General features: G+C 41.3%; 1 long non-coding RNA gene across 3 annotated transcripts in view; it reads right to left on the bottom strand.

Moving 5' to 3' along the window:
- Positions 1-8,425: 8,425 nt before the first annotated feature.
- The window catches only part of LOC124720292, a 28,313-nt gene continuing 14,711 nt past the window's right edge, over positions 8,426-22,027 (bottom strand). For all 3 annotated transcript variants that reach the window (XR_007006115.1, XR_007006117.1, XR_007006116.1), the window contains exons 2-3: positions 21,000-21,167; positions 8,426-10,628 (exon numbers count right to left, since the gene is read on the bottom strand). This is a non-coding gene — a long non-coding RNA (uncharacterized LOC124720292). The remainder of the gene's footprint in view (positions 10,629-20,999; positions 21,168-22,027) is intronic.

The raw sequence follows: 22,027 nt of genomic DNA, 5'->3' as shown, positions 1-22,027 counted from the left end.
AAAAACGTCGGTGTCGAGAATGGTACATCAACATCTATTACATCTGTACCATATTTCTATGCACTTGGAATTGCATGGCGACGACTTTGAACGTTGTGTACAGTTCTGTCACTGGGCTCAAGAGAAATTGTGGGATGATGACAGATTTTTTGCACGCGTTCTATTTAGTGACGATGCGTGATTCACTAATAGCGGTAACGTAAACCGGCATAATATGCACTGTTGGGGAACGGAAAATCCACGATGGCTGCTACAAGTGGAACATCAGCGACATTGCCAGGTTAATGTACAGTGCGGCATTATGGGAGGAAGGATAATTGGCCACCATTTTATCGATGGCAATCTAAATGGTGCAATGTATGCTAATTTCCTACATAATGTTGTACCGATGTTACTACAAGATGTTTCACTGCATGACAGAATGGCGATGTACTTCCAACATGATGGATGTCCGGCACATAGCTCGCGTGTGGTTGAAACGGTACTGAATACCATATTTCGTGACAGGTGGATTGGTCGTCGAAGCACCATTCCGTGCCCCGCACATTCACTGGATCTGACGTCCCCGGATTTCTTTCTGTGAGGAAGGTTGAAGGATATTTGCTATCGTGATCCACCGACAATGCCTGACAACATGCGTCAGCGCATTGTCAATGCATGTGCGAACATTACGGAAGGCGAACTACTCGCAGTTGAGAGGAATGTCGTTACACGTATTGCCAAATGCATTGAGGTTGATGGACATCATTTTGAGCATTTATTGCATTAATGTGGTATTTACAGGTAATCACGCTGTAACAGCATGCGTTGTCAGAAATGATAAGTTCAGAAAGGTACATGTACGACATTGGAACAACCGAAATAAAATGTTCAAAAGTACCTACATTCCGTATTTTAATTTAAAGAACCTAACTGTTACGAACTGTTTATCTAAAATTGTGAGCCATATGTTTGTGACTATTACAGCGCCATCTATCACAAAGCGAAAAAAGTGGTCCAACTAAAACATTCATATTTCTTTACGTACTACACGAATATGTAATAAAATGGGGGTTCCTTTCTAAAAGAACTCAGTTAATATCCGTTTGACCTATGGCAGCGCCATCTAGCGGGCCAACCATAGCGCCATCTGGTTTTCCCTTTCAAGCCAGACGAGTTTCGTTCTTTGTAGTTTTTTCGATTGACATTTATTTCGTGAGATATTTGGCCCGGTCTCTATCAATAGTCCACCCTGTATAATTACACTATAGCTTGCAACGTATTGAGGTCGTTTCTAAGGTGCTGTTCACGGTCAAATAGAAATACACAATCTGCAGGCTTAGGTAGCCAGCACCTGTATTTATGCTGAACCAAACGTTTTTCGCAGCTACCGCTGAGGACATCATCAGATTCCTCAGCATCGTCCTTCAGAATGTTCATCCTTTCCAGTGCCCCCACACCCTCCAATAGATCTCCCTTGCTGCCCGTTCCGTTTTCCACCTAAAAATGTACGCCACGTACTCCAACAACCAGGCCCATTTCACCTTTTCCCATCTTGACACCCTCATCTAAATCCCTGTCATGGTGCGACAGCACCGTATCCTTTTCAACAACATCCACTCCCTTCCCGCCAACAAGAACCTCTTCCTGCACACTCTTGCCACCCACCGCATGGATGCCTTCCTCCTCAATGAAACCTTCCTCCAACCGCACCACACCGTCCACACTTACCCTACCTCCTCCACTGCTCCAATGATCCCCTCCCGAATGCACATGGTGGAGTTGCCATTGGTCACCACCGCCAGATCCCAGTTCGGCTCCAACCTCTCTTTCCCGACCCCACCAAACACCTGATCCTCAGTTTCTTTTTCCCCGGCCTTACCGTTACCTGCGCCACCATCTATGTACGCCCTCACGCCCCTATTCCCTTTGACTTCCTCTCCCACATTGACCGTACCTTCTCCTCCTACGTGATCGCCGCCGACCTCAACATCGATAGTCGTTCCGCCGCCCAGTTATGGCGGTGGCATCGGTTCCTCTCCTCACTTCAAGGTGACCTCATCCCCATGCCCCAGCACACCCGTCCCAAATCCAACTACACTCCCGATGTTATCCTCTCCTCCCCCAACCTCCTTGGCCACATAACGGTGGATGTCCTGGAGCCTATTGATAGCGACCATCTCCCTGTCCTCCGCACCATTTCAGACGGTCGTCGCCCCTGCCCCGACCCTCGTATTGACCCTCCCCCTAAGTATGTCCATGACTTTTCCCGAGCCGACTGGAATGCCTACCGGGATACCCTCTCCACCCAGGTCGATAGCCACCCTCTCACCTATCACCACCCTGACGATGTCACCCATGCCGCCTCCTTTCTCCAGCAGACCTTGTCTGAGGCCGTGGAGGCCCACGTCCCTACTGTCGCCATCCACCCCCACTGTCCTACCTTACCTCCACAGGCCGTCGTCCTCCTTCGTGAATCCTGCCGTCTCTACCATGCCTTCCTCCGCACGCGTGACCCAGACACACTATGACGCCACCGACAACTCCAGTGACACACCCTTAGTAAGGCCAATCACTTTGCCTCCTACCTCTCCGATGTATTTTCCATTCCTGATGATCCCCAGTTCGATTACTCACTATTCCCCGATGTCCGAGATCGAACTGACACCTCTGTCCCTCCCCTCGCACCTGGTTTCCAGTACTTGGACCACATTGCACACACGGAACTCAATGCCCCTATCACTACACAGGATCTCATTGCTACACTCCGCACAAAATGCAACACCGCTCCTGGTCATGATCGTGTCACCTACCGTCACCTTCGTGAAGCTCCTGTCTCTTTCCTCTCCACCCTGGCCAGGCTCTACAATGTAGTCCTGTCCACCGGTTACTATCCCGACCTGTGGAAAACCTCCCGTATCCTCATGTTCCTTAAACCTGACAAACCGCCGTCTCCTCCTACCGTCCCATCAGCCTTACCTCAGTCTTCAGCGAGGTCCTGGAATCTATCCTCACCTGTCGCATCCACCAGCATCTCCGCCAGCACCGCCTCCTTCCCATTACCCAGTGTTGCTTTCGGCCATCCTTCTCATCCGACGACCTTCTCATTCACCTCACTCATCTCCTTTCCAACCAGCTTAATTCCCGTCGCTCCGCAATCTTCCTCTCCCTGGACCTCGAATGAGCTTATGACCACGTATGGCATTCCGGTCTCCTCTTCAAGCTCCAAACCTTCGCCCTTCCCATTAACTATGTCCGCCTGATCGGCTCCTTTCTCTCCTACCGTCCTTCCTACGTCACCATCCATAACACAGATTCCTACACCTTTTTCCCCTCCGCCGGTGTGCCCCACGGCTCCGTCCTCTCCCCCCTTCTGTACCTTTTGTATACGGCGGATATGCCGCCGCCGTCACCCCCCATCCACCTTCTCCAGTTTGCCAGGGACACCGCCTTCCTTGCCCTTGCCCCCACCCTGCAGCGCTCCCAACACCTTCTCCAATCCCACCTTGACCGGTTCACCACTTGGTGCAACCAGTGGTTGCTCAAGGTCAATCCCTCAAAAACACAGGCGATCATTGTAGGCAAAACCACTCCTTCCATCCGCCTCCTTGATTTCTATCTCACCATCTATGGCCGTCCTATCGCCCTCACTCCAACCCTGAAGTACCTTGGCGTCACCCTTGACCGTCGCCTATCCTGGACTCCCCATCTCCGGACAATCCAAGACAAGGCACGCTCCCAACTCCGTCTCCTCAAGCTCCTTTCTGGCCGTACGTGGGGTCTGGACCCCTCCACCATCCTCCACACCTATAAATCCCTCATCCGCCCTATCCTTTGTTACACCCATCCAGCCTGGATCTCCACCCCCCCTACCTTTTATAAATCCCTCCAAATCTTTGAACGCCATGCTCTCCGCCTCGCCTATCGCATCCATCTCCCCTCCCCCACACGGATCCTGTACGATCTCATCCCCTTCCCCAACCTCCTCCTTTTCCTTGAAAGGATACAGATCCTGTACACCTCCAGCAAACTCAATCCTCCTCATCCGCTTGTCTCACCCATCCTCTCCCAATCCCGCCCGCTGCCGCGCCTGTATTCCCACATCCCACCCGGTCTCCATCTCTCCACCCTCTCCCATGGTGGCTTCCGCCAGCTCCCACTCCCTGATGATGTCCTCCTCCCCTCCATCTACCCCTCCTATCAACTTTGATCCTCCCCTCCCCCACTTCCTGTGTCTTTCCTTTAGGCACCCTCCCTCCCTTCTCTTTCCTTTTCCTCTGTGTCCTCCCTCCACCCCTCTTCCCCTGGGCTTCCCCTCCCCCTTCCTCCCGTCTCCCTATCTCCCCTGCCCGTGGCATCTGCTCTCCCTTCTCCCTCTCCCACCCCCCCCCTCCTTCTCTCTTGGCAGGTCCCCGGACTCGTACACGGTTAGTGAACATTCGCGCGCCAGAGATCAACGCCTCATGTTCTGTGTGTGCCGTCGTTATGTGCTTAAGTGATTCAGTGTTATTCGTTTTGTGCACCTACATTGAGGTGAGACAATTTTCGTCTATGTATGTGTCGAAGTGTCTGAACAAATTTTGTCTTGGACTCTACGCCCGTGAACGGCTCCATGTATTTTAAAAAGTGCTTGTCTCCGTTTATATGTCTACCTTATTTTTTTCTTTAAATGTCTTCATTTGTATCTTTTGTGTTTCTCTGAGGCCCAAGAGCGGCATAGTATGCTGCTGCTGGCCTGCCTGTACACAGGTTTCAAGATAACAATAAGGAAAAAAAAAGAAAACACAAAATGTTGGTTAAGAGTTTCTTTATTCAGGTAATATTTGGAATTTCACGGAGCAACAGTTCCATGCCGGTGAAGTAGATGCCAACAATGGGTTGTAGTAGTATCTGTAATACATAATTCTGACCACGTATGATTAATCTTCTGCTTGCATAGTCGCATCCCATCTCCGTTACGGCAGTAATTATGTTTGCTAGTCTGCTCTGGAGTCTGGCGCATTTGTGTATATCCCTGTCTCCTCCTGAAATTCCCAACAAGCATCTCCACAAGAACGGTATTTGAAGACCACCAGCATATCTCGTCGCTATAAGTCAAAACTGGTAATATTTGCAATATTCGCCTTTCAAACAAATCGGAAACTTAGTTTTGGAAAGCCTATATCGAGTTTAGAGTAAAGCAGGCCAGGTTACTTTTACTTTTCTGTTTATTTTTCTTCTCTGTACAACTTGCAACTTTATCCATTTGCTCCTTGCGTGATAGTTTAGCTTTTTGTATCGAGTTTCGAGCATACTTTCAAACTTTCTGTTTTAGGTTCTTACCTCGACTGCCCTCCACGTGCATGTGGATTACATGTAAACACATTGCTGTAAGCCAAAGCAGGGTGTTTCACGTAAAAATACATCCCGCGTTTCGTCTCACCCTGTGGAACTCGCGGATTAGGACGAAAAGTGTTGGTTAAATGCCATGAATATATGCTTTCATACCAACAGGTTCGGGATTAGTCTTCCCTCGCTCCAGTACTGAAATCGCAAATTTTTCCCTGTCAGTTGTGCTCAGGTTTGGAAATCCAGGCAAGCAGAACACAGCAGGTGGTGTAATGGCGGAGATTCTAACCCAGCCAGCTGCACGTAGTGTAGAGGAGTAACGCGAGAGTGCAGTACCTGCCCGCATTGCAGAGTACCCGGAGTCGCGTAGTACGCACTGTCACCAACAGATGGCATGCGCGAGCTGCAAAGCATACAGCTTTGTATAGGGAATGTACGGCCAACTTGCAAGTGGCACTGAACTCCTGGGGATATATTGACTTCTGCAGCATGATTAGCCGTGTACATTTAAGAAGTGCACTCTGCCGTCTAATGCACTGCTAAAACTGATCTGTGGCATGTTAGATATTTAGCAATAAACTTTAGCGAAATGAGTCGAAAAGCATTTGTTGTGGCGAGCATGAAACAGATTTTCCTTGCTATTCTTTATTAATAGCGAAACCAGATTTCGCAGTTCTTGTTGCGGTATCGAGTTTAAAAGCCTGTAGCGAAATTAGCGTTAGTTTAGTCCTATCCAATAGTCAGCGGGAGACAAGGGAACCAATATTATTCCACAGGTGCAAGGAAAATGCTATCGTTAATTTTAAGCTCTATATCGACTTCTTGTTCCTGCTACTTGGTACTACGAAAATACGAACACTGTATCTTCTTCTTTAATACGAAGTGAAGCATTGGATTCAAATATATATGCAAGGTTCCTTAGTAAATAGAACTGATAAACGTTCCTATACGATTACACATGCCTTTTATTTTAGTCAGATCTATCCCGTAAAATGTTGCCTGCAAATTGTTCTATGACATTAGAAGAATGATTATGAAAAGAAAAGAAAAAAAACTGTGTTCAAACAAAACTAGGCCTACGATCAGAAGGAGCATGTAGGAAACAGTAACAATTGTACTAGCCTTAATACAATTCATTTTAGCAACCAGGTTGCAATTGTAATAATAGTCTCCTGGTAACAATGATTACTGAATAGTAGGTCATAGGTTCGATATTTGCACAGTGCATAATTTTTTTTTTACTTTTTGTACATTATATTGTGTGGAACAAACTACAATTTATTATTATGAACATCCTAAATATAAGTTTAAACCATACTGTACACTCAATGAGGTCAAATTTTTTACCAGTCATGATGACTTTGTACGGCACCACTCACTATTTCTCATTTAGTATGCTAACAGTGGAAGCTTTATCTCTTTAAGATTTCTATTTTGTAGTTAAATTACCATAGAACCAAACTGTTAGCTCTTCTGACTTTTTTGCTATTCGAATGGATTGGAAACTAAGTAACAGAAATGTAGAAAGACAAAAGGCCAGAAACGAATAAATTTAACTGAATGGTTAAGTCAAGTTCCTGCAACCTTTCCCATTGTGACTAAAATCAACCCCAAAACAAGAAAATGTATAAGGACTTATGCTGCAGTGGTCAGATATTGAGATTAAAATAACAGGCCTGGAGGTGCTCCTGATAGTAGGAGCATGAAATTAGCTGAATTAGCAGAAACGTGCTCACAATCACAGGAAACTTACAACCAATAACAGAACATGGTTCTGGGTTTGCTGATGGATTTGCTCCCCAAATTTAAATTAATTTTTGAATATGGCTTTCAAATAAATGATTGACATTACACTGTATGATGGTAAATCATATGCTGGAAAAGTCACTGCAGCAGATATATAAGGCAAGTTTTTTAAATAAGTTGCATTTCTAGGACCAAGAAAGGAATAAAGAAATAGGTTTTGGCCAGAAAGCTAAAATGGAGTTTTGTACTGTAAAGAAAGTGTATTAACAGAAAAGATAAATCTCACCCAATATCTGTAAACAGAAAGGGGATTGGTGCATTATAGCAGTGAACATCTACACTAAGTATCTGAAAATATTTGAGGGAATGTATTTACTATATAGTATTACTGAAAGTGTTGTTCAACTTGTAAGACAATATGTGCACTATTATTTGTAATGTGTGTTATTAAAAATATCCTGAAGAAATCTTATTTTTACATTTTTGTCCACTTAACTTAAAAACTGTTAATAACAGGTGTACATAAATATCTTTGAATTTCAAACTAATCCTGCATTACTGACCTAGAACAATTTCTTTAAGTTTCTTATTAACCACTAACTTACTTTTGGGATTGCTAATAAGTTACTCAGAGTATTCCATGTAGGTAAAATAAGTGTTGTCTAAGACTAACCTAAACTTAGCAAGAATGGCAGTGTAACTTTATCAGTATAAATATTAAAATATTACAGCAATGGGTTAACTTGTCTATATTTTTACTATCAGAAGCATTCGGTAACTTTAACTACAGCATGTACCACAGTTGACTGCATTTCCGCTCACACATTCGTGATTTCAACATAAATTGTCAGATTATGAAGAGAAATAAAAATAGCAGTTACAATACAAAATGTGCATGACATTTACATGAAATAACCTTCAAATTTCACCATGTTTTGAAACAAGTATTCTTCAAAAAGGGTGGCCTACCTGTGAACCATCACCAGATTTTGTACGTGCTATTTCATTCTGGGCTAGGAAAGAGTATGGAGTACAAGCTAATTTCTTCCTGGAAGTATTTATACTTTTTCCCTCTCTACAATATTACATAAAATGTAGATACACCGTATGTATAAAAGCCTATTAAAACTCAGAGAAACAAATTAATGAAAGCAAATGAAGCACAAGGAAGAAACAAAGGTGATGGTAAAGCACAAATGTCAAATATGTACACAGGTTGAAGGATGAAGTTTTTATTTATATATGTATCATTCTTAACCCTTGACAGGGACAGAGTCTGCTTGCAAAATGTAACAAATATTACATGAGATAATAATAACATTCCACACTCAGAAAGAATCATGGAACAAAAATTTTATAAAAATCTCTAAGTCAAACAAAAATGAGATTATTTGAAGAGAAAATCTTACCACAGATTTTGTACCTCAATACGTTAACGACAACCTTAAGAAGTTTCAATGTCAATTTTCCAAATTATTTAGTAAAAAGTGAATCTGGAAGTCGCAGATTCTGCAATAATTTTCTCATGGCCAAGCTTCTACTGCCCTGTGTCACTACACTCTGGTATCTTTTATTTGCCTCATTTAGAAGCATATGTACTCTTGTTGCCAACAAAGTGTATTATTTTCTTCTGTATAAAGTGGCTGGCTGGGAAAACTACTTTCTCCTCCACTGATGCAAACACAGAAGTGGCTATATCAGAGACCAAAAATTCACTTGTGAGTAACTTCTTCTTGTTGCTTCTCAAATGAACTTTTGCCATTTGCAATACACTGAAAACCTCACTTGGTGGCTGAATAAGTGAGGTATCTGTAAAGGACTTCAGATGTAAAAGCATGTTCACAGACGTACAGGGATTTTCTTTAGATGCGATTAGGCTCTCCTCGCAAAATTTCCAAAGTGCAAGGCGCTTCATAGCTTGCCTAACACTGTGACAACATAAATAGTAGAGAGACTGGTGCTCATCATCACACGCCATGTTACAAGTGGCTCGTCAACTTCCTCAGCACACTTACCCTCATCTTCACTTACAAATTACCCCACTAATTCTGCCAGGAATCTACTGTCTTAATTTTCATTATCAGTGGTAGAAATAAAGAATTAAGAAAGAGTAACAATCATCAGTGCTGTTTTCAGTTCTGATGGTGCTGATACTGGATTTTTGAAGAAGACCATTGAAAACAGATTTCCTAAAGCATCTTGTGCAAATCTACTTGTCAGCAGAAATTTAAAATTCTTCTCATTCATGAATGTGTCCTGCAATTCCAAAATACCTACAGTTGACAAAACTACAAAGACTGAACTGGTTTCCAGGCACCCTTCAGGCCAATTTTCAAGTTTTCAAATAAACACAGAGTGTCCTCCAGATGACAGAGAGCCTCACTGTATGTTTGTTCATCAGAATGACTCAGAGCCATAACTGGAGCTCTACATGTCATGAGGCGAAACCACTTATGAACGTGCTTTAGAAACCGTGCTGTGGTTAAAGCATTTTTCTGCAGTTTCTCTGTCCTGACACCATACTCAATGGCTGCTGCAGTCTGGCTGTTAATTAGGGCAGTAGCCAAGCCAACTTTCATTTTATCATAAAGGTTTGGCATCAAACACCTCTCATGTAGTTGTGGTGCCAGTTTAAGACTTAAACCATTGTCTATCTCAAGCAACTGTTTTACACGATTTATATGTACCTCATTACAAGGTAGATATCGTTCCTCAACAACATTTTGTGAAAGGAAGACTTATTGCCCGGTGACTAAGTGGTTCCTCATATTTTCTAAATGTGTGGTGTATCTCTGAGGAAAATTAGCTTCCTGTTATCACAAGGATAATGGCAAAAATTGACTAATTTTGAAAACCTGCCAACAACAATTCAAAATTCTTACCATACAGCTCGATTTTGCCCTGCCGTATCTGACACGACGTAGTGAACATTGATACCGAGTGCCTCAGATTCACTAAATGCTTATAGTGATGTTTTTGACATGAGAACTGGAAAATGATGGCCTGTGTAATGGTAAACTATTGTATGTTTCCATTTTCAGGTAATACCACCCAGTATAACAACTAATGCTCCAATCATATTCCAATGATGGAATGATACGACCCTCATCCATGAGGAGAGGAGCACATTTTTCATCTGGCAGCATGAGGTCAAACTTAACTTTCAGGAAACTCATTAGCTCCCTCAGCACACCAGGTCTAAATTACATCTCAGGGTTCTGTCTGAAGGAAACGGAAATTTATTTTCTGCCATGTACAACCACAAGCTAGTCTTAATTCTCAGCCCTTTCTGGAGTGATTCCACTGACCATTTGCTACCTTTACATGTCCCCTTTGTTAATACTGCAAACAGATCTGCACCAAATAAACCATGCAGGCTGGCAAGAAAGTTGTCTTATTCTAAACACACTCTTGTCTCCCCCCTTTCTGAGAGAAGTTGAGTTTTCTCTTCAAAGCTAAAATTTCAGCCCGAAGCTGTTGTACTAGGTTCTTCAGAGTGGTGACTTCATCTCCTGTTGCGTCCAGATTCTCTGGAGGACTGATGTCACTGGTCACATTTGAAGGCTCTCCAACCTCTGGAACACAAATTTGCAATATTACAATCTTCAAAAATGAAAAAGTATTTAATACTATAATATGCTTTCAAGCAGCCAGAAATTGTTTCTCAGTAGGATGTGGTATGTGATTTAAAGATTCATCATCATCATCATTTAAGACGGATTTTGCCTTTCAGCGTTCAGTCTGGAGCATAGCCCCCCTTATAAAATTCCTCCATGATCCCCTATTCAGCGCTAACATTGGTGCCTCTTCTGATGTTAAACCTATTACTTCGAAATCATTCTTAACCAAATGCAGGTACCTTCTCCTTGGTCTCCCCCGACTCCTCATACCCTCTACTGCTGAACCCATGAGTCTCTTGGGTAACCTTGCTTCTCCCATGCGTGTAACATGACCCCACCATCTAAGCCTGTTCGCCCTGACTGCTACATCTATAGAGTTCATTCCCAGTTTTTCTTTGATTTCCTCATTTTGGACACCCTCCTGCCATTGTTCCCATCTACTAGTACCTGCAATCATCCTAGCTACTTTCATATCCGTAACCTCAACCTTGTTGATAAGGTAACCTGAATCCACCCAGCTTTCGCTCCCATACAACAAAGTTGGTCGAAAGATTGAACGGTGCACAGATAACTTAGTCTTGGTACTGACTTCCTTCTTGCAGAAGAGAGTAGATCGTAGCTGAGCGCTCACTGCATTAGCCTTGCTACACCTCGCTTCCAGTTCTTTCACTATGTTGCCATCCTGTGAGAATATGCATCCTAAGTACTTGAAACCGTCCACCTGTTCTAACTTTGTTCCTCCTATTTGGCACTCAATCCGTTTATATTTCTTTCTCACTGACATTACTTTCGTTTTGGAGATGCTAATCTTTATACCATAGTCCTTACATTTCTGATCTAGCTCTGAAATATTACTCCGCAAACTTTCAATCGAATCTGCCATCACAACTAAGTCATCCGCATATGCAAGACTGCTTATTTTGTGTCCACATATCTTAATCTCACCCAGCCAGTCTATTGTTTTCAACATATGATCCATAAATAATATGAACAACAGTGGAGACAGGTTGCAGCCTTGTCTTACCCCTGAAACTACTCTGAACCATGAACTCAGTTTACCGTCAACTCTAACTGCTGCCTGACTATCCATGTAAAGACCTTTAATTGCTTGCAAAAATTTGCCTCCTATTCCATAATCTCGTAGAACAGACAATAACTTCCTCCTAGGAACACGGTCATATGCCTTTTCTAGATCTAAAACATAGATACAATTCCCTGTTCCACTCATAACACTTCATTATTTGCCGTAAGCTAAAGATCTGGTCCTGACAACCTCTAAGAGGCCTAAACCCACACTGATTTTCATCCAATTGGTCGTCAACTAATACTCGCACTTTCCTTTCAACAATACCTGAGAAGATTTTACCCACAACGCTGATTAAAGAGATACCTCTGTAGTTGTTACAATCTTTTCTGTTTCCATGTTTAAAGATTGGTGTGATTACTGCTTTTGTCCAGTCTGATGGAACCTGTCCCGACTCCCAGGCCATTTCAATTATCCTGTGTAGCCATTTAAGACCTGACATTCCACTGTATTTGATGAGTTCCAACTTAATTTCATCCACCCCAGCTGCTTTATTGCACTGCACTCTATTGACCATTTTCTCCACTTCCTCAAACGTGATCCTATTTCCATCATCATTCCTATCCCATTCTACCTCGAAATCTGAAACATTACTGATCGTATTTTCACCTACATTGAGCAACTCTTCAAAATATTCCCTCCATCTGCCCAAGGCATCCACAGGATTCACCAGCAGTTTTCCCGACCTGTCCAAAATACTTGTTATTTCCTTCTTACCTCCCTTTCGAAGACTGCTAATTACACTTCAGAATGGTTTTCCAGCAGCTTGATCCAATGTCTCCAACCTGTTTCCAAAGTCTTCCCAAGATTTCTTCTTGGATGCTGCAATTATCTTTCTTTCTACAACATAACTTTCTCTGTCTACCTGAGTTCTAGTATGTAGCCATTTTTTATACGCCTTCTTTTTCCTTTTACAGGCTGCCTTGACTGTGTCCTTCCACCAAGCTGTTTGCTTCCTCCTACTTTTACACACTACTGTTCCAAGACATTCTTTAGCCACTTCTAGTACTGTGTCCCTGTACCTTGTCCATTCCTTTTCCAATGACTGTAATTGACTACATTCAACTAACTGGTACCTTTCTGAGATCGCTGTTATGTACTTGTGCCTGATTTCCTTATCCTGAAGTTTCTCCACTCTTATCCTCCTACATATGGACCTGACCTCCTGCACTTTCGGCCTCGCAATCCCAATTTCACTGCAGATTAAATAATGATCAGTGTCATCAAAGAATCCCCTGAATACACGTGTGTCCCTCACAGCCTTCCTGAATTCCTGATCTGTTAGTATATAGCCAATGACAGATCTGGTTCCCCTGCTTTCCCACGTATACCGGTGAATGTTCTTATGTTTAAAAAAGGAATTTGTGATTACTAAGCCCATACTGGCACAGAAAGCCAAGAGTTGCTTCCTGTTCCTGTTGGCCTCCATATCCTCTCCAAATTTACCCATAACCTTTTCATACCCTTCTGTTCGATTTCCAATCCTGGCGTTAAAATCACCCATGAGCAGAACACTGTCCTTGTCCTTTACTCTAACAACTACATCACTGAGTGCCTCATAAAAACTGTCCATCTTATCTTGATCAGTCCCTTCACAATGCGAATATACTGACACAATCCTAATTTTCTTGCTAGACACTGTCAAATCTATCCACATCAGTCGTTCGTTTACATACCTTATTGCAACTACGCTGGGTTCCATTTCTTTCCTGATGTAAAGCCCTACACCCCATTGTGCAATTTCTGCTTTGACTCCTGACAAGTAGACCTTGTATTCTCCCACTTCCTCTTCTTTCTCACCCGTTACCCGAATGTCACTAACAGCTAAAACGTCCAGTCCCGTCTTACTTGCAGCCTCTGCCAGCTCTACCTTCTTCCCAGAGTAGCCCCCATTGATATTAATAGCTCCCCATCTCATTACCATTTGTTTGCCAAGTCGTATCTTAGGAGTCCCTGGTTTGTCAGTTAGAGGTGGGACTCCATCACCTCCAAAGGTCCGAGGCATTTTGCTCTGATTGTTGCCAGCATCATATTTAAAGTACCAGGGAAGCAGGTTGCTAGCCTTACTTGCCCTGAGTCCCATTGGGTTTTACCCCTAACGGCTGAGGGACTAACCGGTGGATTTGGTAGTCTTTGCCGTATGAGCACAAAGGTGACCACGACTCAGAATATGTCCGAGATGCCCAGCCTTATTCCAAAGTAACTGGTATCCCGACTGTCGGGACCACTTACTTGGCCACTCATACGTTGCCCATGGTTCATGAACTAGGACATGACTACAGGAACCCACACCATGAACCATTAAAGATTCATAAGATGCCAAAATCTTAGTTTCAAGGGACAGAGGCAACTCTGTGACAATATGAGTTGTAAAATTCCAGGTGGGCTCTTTTTGTTGTTGTTGTGGTCTTCAGTCCTGAGACTGGTTTGATGCAGCTCTCCATGCTACTCTATCCTGTGCAAGCTTCTTCATCTCCCAGTACCTACTGCAACCTAGTCCTTCTGAATCTGTTTAGTGTATTCATTCTTGGTCTCCCTCTACGATTTTTACTCTCCACGCTGCCCTCCAATACTAAATTGGTGATCCCTTAGATTAGATTAGATAAGATTAATACTAGTTCCATGGATCACGAATACGATATTTCGTAATGATGTGGAAGGAGTCAAATTTTCTAATACATGACATAATTAAGTTAATTTAACAACATAATTAAGTTAATATAACAACTTTTTTGTTTGTTTTTTTCTTTTTTTTTTCTTAATTTATATCTAAAAATTCTTCTATGGAGTAGAAGGAGTTGTCATTCAGAAATTCTTTTAATTTCTTCTTAAATACTTGTTGGTTATCTGTCAGACTTTTGATACTATTTGGTAAGTGACCAAAGACTTTAGTGGCAGTATAATTCACCCCTTTCTGAGCCAAAGTTAGATTTAATCTTGAATAGTGAAGATCATCCTTTCTCCTAGTATTGTAGTTATGCACACTGCTATTACTATTGAATTGGGTTTGGTTGTTAATAACAAATTTCATAAGAGAGTACATATACTGAGAAGCTACTGTGAATATCCCTAGATCCTTAAATAAATGTCTGCAGGATGATCTTGGGTGGACTCCAGCTATTATTCTGATTACACGCTTTTGTGCAATACATACTTTATTCCTCAGTGATGAATTACCCCAAAATATGATGCCACATGCAAGCAATGAGTGAAAATAGGCATAGGAAGCTAATTTACAAAGATGTTTATCACAAAAATTTGCAATGACCCTTATTGCATAAGTAGCTGAACTCAAACGTTTCAGCAGATCATCAATGTGTTTCTTCCAATTTAATCTCTCATCAATGGACACACCTAAAAATTTTGAATATTCTACCTTAGCTATATGCTTCTGATTAAGGTCTATATTTATTAATGGTGTCATACCATTTACTGTACAGAACTGTATGTACTGTGTCTTATCAAAATTCAGTCTGTTTACAAGAAACCACTTAGTAATTTTCTGAAAGACATTATTGACAATTTCATCAGTTAATTCTTGTTTGTCAGGTGTGGTTACTATACTTGTATCATCAGCAAAGAGAACTAACTTTGCTTCTTCATGAATATAGAATGGCAAGTCATTAATATACAGATTATATAATGGTAAGACAGAGATTTAGGAACCAGGTTTTAAATTGTAAGACATTTCCAGGGGCAGATGTGGACTCTGACCACAATCTATTGGTTATGACCTGTAGATTAAAACTGAAGAAACTGCAAAAAGGTGGGAATTTAAGGAGATGGGACCTGGATAAACTAAAAGAACCAGAGGTTGTACAGAGATTCAGGGAGAGCATAAGGGAGCAATTGACAGGAATGGGGGAAATAAATACAGTAGAAGAAGAATGGGTAGCTTTGAGGGATGAAGTAGTGAAGGCAGCAGACGATCAAGTAGGTAAAAAGACGAGGGCTAGTAGAAATCCTTGGGTAACAGAAGAAATATTGAATTTAATTGATGAAAGGAGAAAATATAAAAATGCAGTAAGTGAAACAGGCAAAAAGGAATACAAACGTCTCAAAAATGAGATCGTCAGGAAGTGCAAAATGGCTAAGCAGGGATGGCTAGAGGACAAATGTAAGGATGTAGAGGCCTATCTCACTAGGGGTAAGATAGATACCGCCTACAGGAAAATTAAAGAGACCTTTGGAGATAAGAGAACGACTTGTATGAATATCAAGAGCTCAGATGGAAACCCAGTTCTAAGCAAAGAAGGGAAAGCAGAAAGGTGGAAGGAGTATATAGAGGGTCTATACAAGGGCGATGTACTTGAGGACAATATTATGGAAATGGAAGAGGATGTAGATGAAGATGAAATGGGAGATATGATACTGCGTGAAGAGTTTGACAGAGCACTGAAAGACCTGAGTCGAAACAAGGCCCCCGGAGTAGACAATATTCCATTGGAACTACTGACGGCCGTGGGAGAGCCAGTCCTGACAAAACTCTACCATCTGGTGAGCAAGATGTATGAAACAGGCGAAATACCCTCAGACTTCAAGAAGAATATAATAATTCCAATCCCAAAGAAAGCAGGTGTTGACAGATGTGAAAATTACCGAACTATCAGCTTAATAAGTCACAGCTGCAAAATACTAACACGAATTCTTTACAGACGAATGGAAAAACTAGTAGAAGCCAACCTCGGGGAAGATCAGTTTGGATTCCGTAGAAACACTGGAACACGTGAGGCAATACTGACCTTACGACTTATCTTAGAAGAAAGATTAAGGAAAGGCAAACCTACGTTTCTAGCATTTGTAGACTTAGAGAAAGCTTTTGACAATGTTGACTGGGATACTCTCTTTCAAATTCTAAAGGTGGCAGGGGTAAAATACAGGGAGCGAAAAGCTATTTACAATTTGTACAGAAACCAGATGGCAGTTATAAGAGTCGAGGGACATGAAAGGGAAGCAGTGGTTGGGAAGGGAGTAAGACAGGGTTGTAGCCTCTCCCCGATGTTGTTCAATCTGTATATTGAGCAAGCAGTAAAGGAAACAAAAGAAATATTCGGAGTAGGTATTAAAATTCATGGAGAAGAAATAAAAACTTTGAGGTTCGCCGATGACATTGTAATTCTGTCAGAGACAGCAAAGGACTTGGAAGAGCAGTTGAATGGAATGGACAGTGTCTTGAAAGGAGGATATAAGATGAACATCAACAAAAGCAAAACAAGGATAATGGAATGTAGTCTAATTAAGTCGGGTGATGCTGAGGGAATTAGATTAGGAAATGAGGCACTTAAAGTAGTAAAGGAGTTTTGCTATTTGGGGAGCAAAATAACTGATGATGGTCGAAGTAGAGAGGATATAAAATGTAGGCTGGCAAGGGCAAGGAAAGCGTTTCTGAAGAAGAGAAATTTGTTAACATCCAGTATTGATTTAAGTGTCAGGAAGTCATTTCTGAAAGTATTCGTATGGAGTGTAGCCATGTATGGAAGTGAAACATGGACGATAAATAGTTTGGACAAGAAGAGAATAGAAGCTTTCGAAATGTGGTGCTACAGAAGAATGCTGAAGATTAGATGGGTAGATCACATAACTAATGAGGAAGTATTGAATAGGATTGGGGAGAAGAGAAGTTTGTGGCACAACTTGACCAGAAGAAGGGATCGGTTGGTAGGACATGTTCTGAGGCATCAAGGGATCACCAATTTAGTATTGGAGGGCAGCGTGGAGGGTAAAAATCGTAGAGGGAGACCAAGAGATGAATACACTAAGCAGATTCAGAAGGATGTAGGTTGCAGTAGGTACTTGGAGATGAAAAAGCTTGCACAGGATAGAGTAGCATGGAGAGCTGCATCAAACCAGTCTCAGGACTGAAGACCACAACAACATATTAAGAACAACAAAGGACCCAAGACCGACCCTTGTGGAACCTCATTCTTGATAGTTCCCCAGTTTGAGGAATGTGCTGATCTTTGCATATTATGAGAACTGCTTATTTCAACTTTCTGTACTCTTCTGGTTAGGTACGAATTAAACTATTTGTGCACTGTCCCACTCATGCCACAATACTTGAGCTTGTCTAGCAGAATTTCATGATTTACGCAATCAAAAGCCTTTGAGAGATCACAAAAAATCCCAATGGGTGGTGTTCAGTTATTCAGATCATTCAAAATTTAATTGGTGAAAGCATATATGGCGTTTTCTGTTGAAAAACCTTTCTGGAAACCAAACTGACAGTTTGTTAGTACTTCATTTTTACAGATATGTGAAGCTACTCTTGAATACCTTACTTTCTCAAAAATTTTGGATAAAGCTGTTAGAAGGGAGATTGGACGGTAATTGTTGACATCAGATCTATCCCCTTTTTTATGCAAAGGTATAACAATAGCATATTTCAGTCTATCAGGGAAAATGCCCTATTCCAGACAGCTATTACACAGGTGGCTGAGCATCTTACTTATCTGTTGAGAACAAGCTTTTAGTATTTTCTGGAAATGCTATCAATTCCATGTGAGGTTTTGCTTTTAAGCAAGTGTACTATTTTCATAATTTCAGAGGGAGAAGTGGGTAAGATTTCAATTGTATCAAATTGCATAGGTATGGCCTCTTCCATTAACAGCCTAGCATCTTCTAATAAAGATGCCTCAGAACATGTCCTACCAACTGATCCCTTCTTCTAGTCAAGTTGTGCTGCAAACTTCTCTTCTCCCCAATCCTATTCAATACCTTCTCATTAGTTATGTGATCTACCTATCTAATCTTCAGCATTCTTCTGTAGCACCACATTTCGAAAGCTTCTATTCTCTTCTTGTCTAAACTATTTATCGTCCATGTTTCACTTCCATACATGGCTACACTCCATACAAATACTTTCAGAAACGACTTCCTGACACTTAAATCTATACTCGATGTTAACAAATTTCTCTTCTTCAGAAACGCTTTCCTTGCCGTTCCCAGTCTACATTTTATATCCTCTCTACTTCGAACAACATGAGTTATTTTGCTCCCCAAACAGCAAAACTCGTTTACTACTTTAAGTGTCTCGTTTGCTAATCTAATACCCTCAGCATCACCCTACTTAATTCAACTACATTCCATTATCCTCGTTTTGCTTTTGTTGATGTTCATCTTATATCCTCCTTTCAAGACACTATCCATTCCCTTCAACTGCTCTTCCAAGTCCTTCGCTGTCTCTGACAGAATTACAATGTCATCGGCAAACCTCAAAGTTTTTATTTCTTCTCCATGTCATTACTTTTCCATTTCATAGTATTAAGAGCCCAAAATATTCCGGAGATGGGCTCTTAATACTATGGAATGGAAAAGTAATGCCATATACTAAAGTGAAATTGTAGGCGACCAGTTATATTTAATTCCCAATAAACACTACCACAGTGTTTACAAAAATCCTTAGCTCTTTGCTAAGGCACCAAAGAAATCTGACAGCACTGTAATTTAACAGACCTTCACTATACAACAGTTCAATAATAAAAGAGCTTGTGTGGCCTGAATACTTAAATAACAAGAGCTGTGAAGCCAGTCATACTTCCTGATGTGGGTTGTAGCGCGGAATACAGTTAAGTGCAAGTAAATATTCTTTACAATAAAAGATTAAATAATGACCAAACTCAACCACAACATTAGACATCTTAGCACCTGTTGTGCCACGTATTGCCAACAAATGTAATGCTCTGTATACAGAGTTAAAAAAAAGGTACAGAAAAGCCACAGGCTTTGACATAAAATATAAACAGCTGTGGTAACTAATCAAACTATCAATTTTCTCACTGTAGTATAATGTTTGACTGTGAATTTGAATATGGTATTTACAGTATCCAATGGCAAGCAGTAGAAGAAACATAGCTAAAACGCATGAGAAAAGACTTATTTCATCAGATACCAATAGAAGTGGACTGTGTACGTAAGAGATGTGGCCGTGCTTGCTAAATTAACTTGTGACAAAGTATTTTGTTCCCACCACTAACAGACCCTGGACGTGCCAGTTTGAAAAATATACAGTTGTTGTAAATGAAATGTTTGAGTCTGTTTCTGTACACAACTGAGAGTTTAAATGAGAGTATTAAATATAACTTCAAAAGAAGAAACTCTATTATATTATTTTGAGCTTTTCCTCATTACAGAGGCTTATCTCCAACATAATAATTTACTTGGAAATTACAATACAAACAATCAACGTTCTTAAACAATATTCCTCCAGGTGTTTCGATCTTGTGTGTCTTCTTCCTCTGTGCCCATTCTCCTCATTGTGTGCTGTACATTTTGGAGCCAGGTGGTCATAGGTCGTCGTCTTCTTCTTCTCCCCTCCGGTTCCCACTCCATTATCAATTTTGGTATTCTGGTTTTCTCCATTCGTCATACATGCCCGTACCACTGTAATTTCTTCGTGTCCATTACGTCACATATTCTTTCTTTTATTTCCGTTCTCCTTATTACTTCGGTGTTCCTTATCTTTTCTTTCCTGGAGATTCTTGCTGATCTTCTCCAAAAGTCCATCTCTGGGGCTTGTAATTTTTTAATGTGCTTCATGTTAATCGTCCAGGTCTCCGTTCCATACAGAACCACACTCTCCAATATGGATTTGTATATTAATTTTTTAGTTCTGCTCATTATATTCCTGCTCCATAAGACTGAGTTAAGCATCCCAATGACCCTCCATCCGCTACTAATTCTTTTATTGATTTCTGACCCTGATTTTCCCTCCATTTCTAAAATGGATCCCAAATAACAGAAAGTGTTTATCTTTCTGATTTTCTTTCCTTCAATGTATAGCTCATCTGAATCATTAGTCAAGTATTCTGTTTTTTGGTAATTAATCTTCAAACCCCAAGTTTTGTATGCTACTGTTAGTTGATTGCACATATAGTTAGCATCCTCCCCATCTTGTGCTATGACTACTTGATCATCAGCAAAGAATAAATGATGTAGATAAACTCCTTCTCTTATTTCTAAAGAAGAAACTCTAAGCTATGTATTTACAACAACTATTAAAAAGTAAATGCATATTGTACTCAATTGACAAAGTATTTACTACAACAACTTCTACGATACAAGTACGCCCACTATTTGCAAGCATAATGCTGTGAAGGGAAATTCTGTGTGTCCTACTGATCAAAACAACAAATGTGAACCGTTAGCAGTTACACAAGATATTCACAGTACTGTAATTCAGCAGCGTGTGACAGCATGACATATATAAAAAGCTACTGAAGTCGTGAATGTTATTTTCCAGTTACCAGTATCCTCAGTTTGTTTCTCTAGTGGGCCAACAGGTTTCTCTCAGAAGGAGCTTTACATCCCACTGGTGGCTTATGATGACAAAAAATGGTTGTCAGAGCATTTGGTTTAAGTTTTACCACTCCACAAGCTCTTTTGGTTTCAAACTGGTCTCGAGTGAAGTGATTCTGGTAAACAGAAACAGTACTATCAGCCAATTTAATTACCAACTTCATTATTTAAGCGATATAAAAATTTCAAAACTGTACATATAACTATATTTTATAATATAAAATATATGAATCTGCAATATCAATAGAACTGAGCACACATTACTAAAACTATATGCAGTGCAAGGTGGTCAGAGGCCTGTGAATTAGGTACAGTAGCTATACACAAACACTGTCGTTCTAATCAATCTCTCAGCTTCTACCTGCAAAATAATTGAAAAAAATTTTATTTTACATGAGATAACTAACATCTTTCAGGTAATGTATCTTTGTTTAAGTTTAGTTTTCATGAGATTTAGGTTTCCTGTGTATCAACATATATTGTACGATGCACATAGTCTAAGTCTACCTATAGTCTATTCAAAATTACTTTTGTATATACAGCTGCGACAGAAGGGGGGGGGGGGAGGGGGGGAGAGAGGGATGATGATGATGATGATTATGATTGGTTTGTGGGGCACTTAACTGCTCGGTTATCAGCAACTGTACAAATCCCCAACTTTTGCTCACTCCAAACTCTCCACTTTTATGAATGATGATGAAATGTTCAGGACAACACAAACACCCAGTCATCTCGAGACAGGTGAAAATCCTTGACTCCGCTGGGAATCGAACCTGGGACCCCACACTCGGGAAGCGAGAAAGCGACTGCAAGACCACGAGCTGTGGATAGGGGGCGGGAACGAGGTCAGGTTACAGTTGGAAGGAAGGGTAGATGTCACGGCGAAGTTCAACATCCGAAAGGGGGCGGTGCTGGAAATTGCCCTGATGAAGGAGATGGAGGGTGTGGAGCTGGAGAGAGAGAGAGAGGTTTTTTT

Source organism: Schistocerca piceifrons, chromosome 11, assembly GCF_021461385.2.
Source record: "Schistocerca piceifrons isolate TAMUIC-IGC-003096 chromosome 11, iqSchPice1.1, whole genome shotgun sequence".
Lineage (NCBI taxonomy): Eukaryota > Metazoa > Arthropoda > Insecta > Orthoptera > Acrididae > Schistocerca > Schistocerca piceifrons.
The sequence above is the reverse complement of the archived record's forward strand: the minus strand, read 5'-3'. Positions and strand labels throughout refer to the sequence as shown.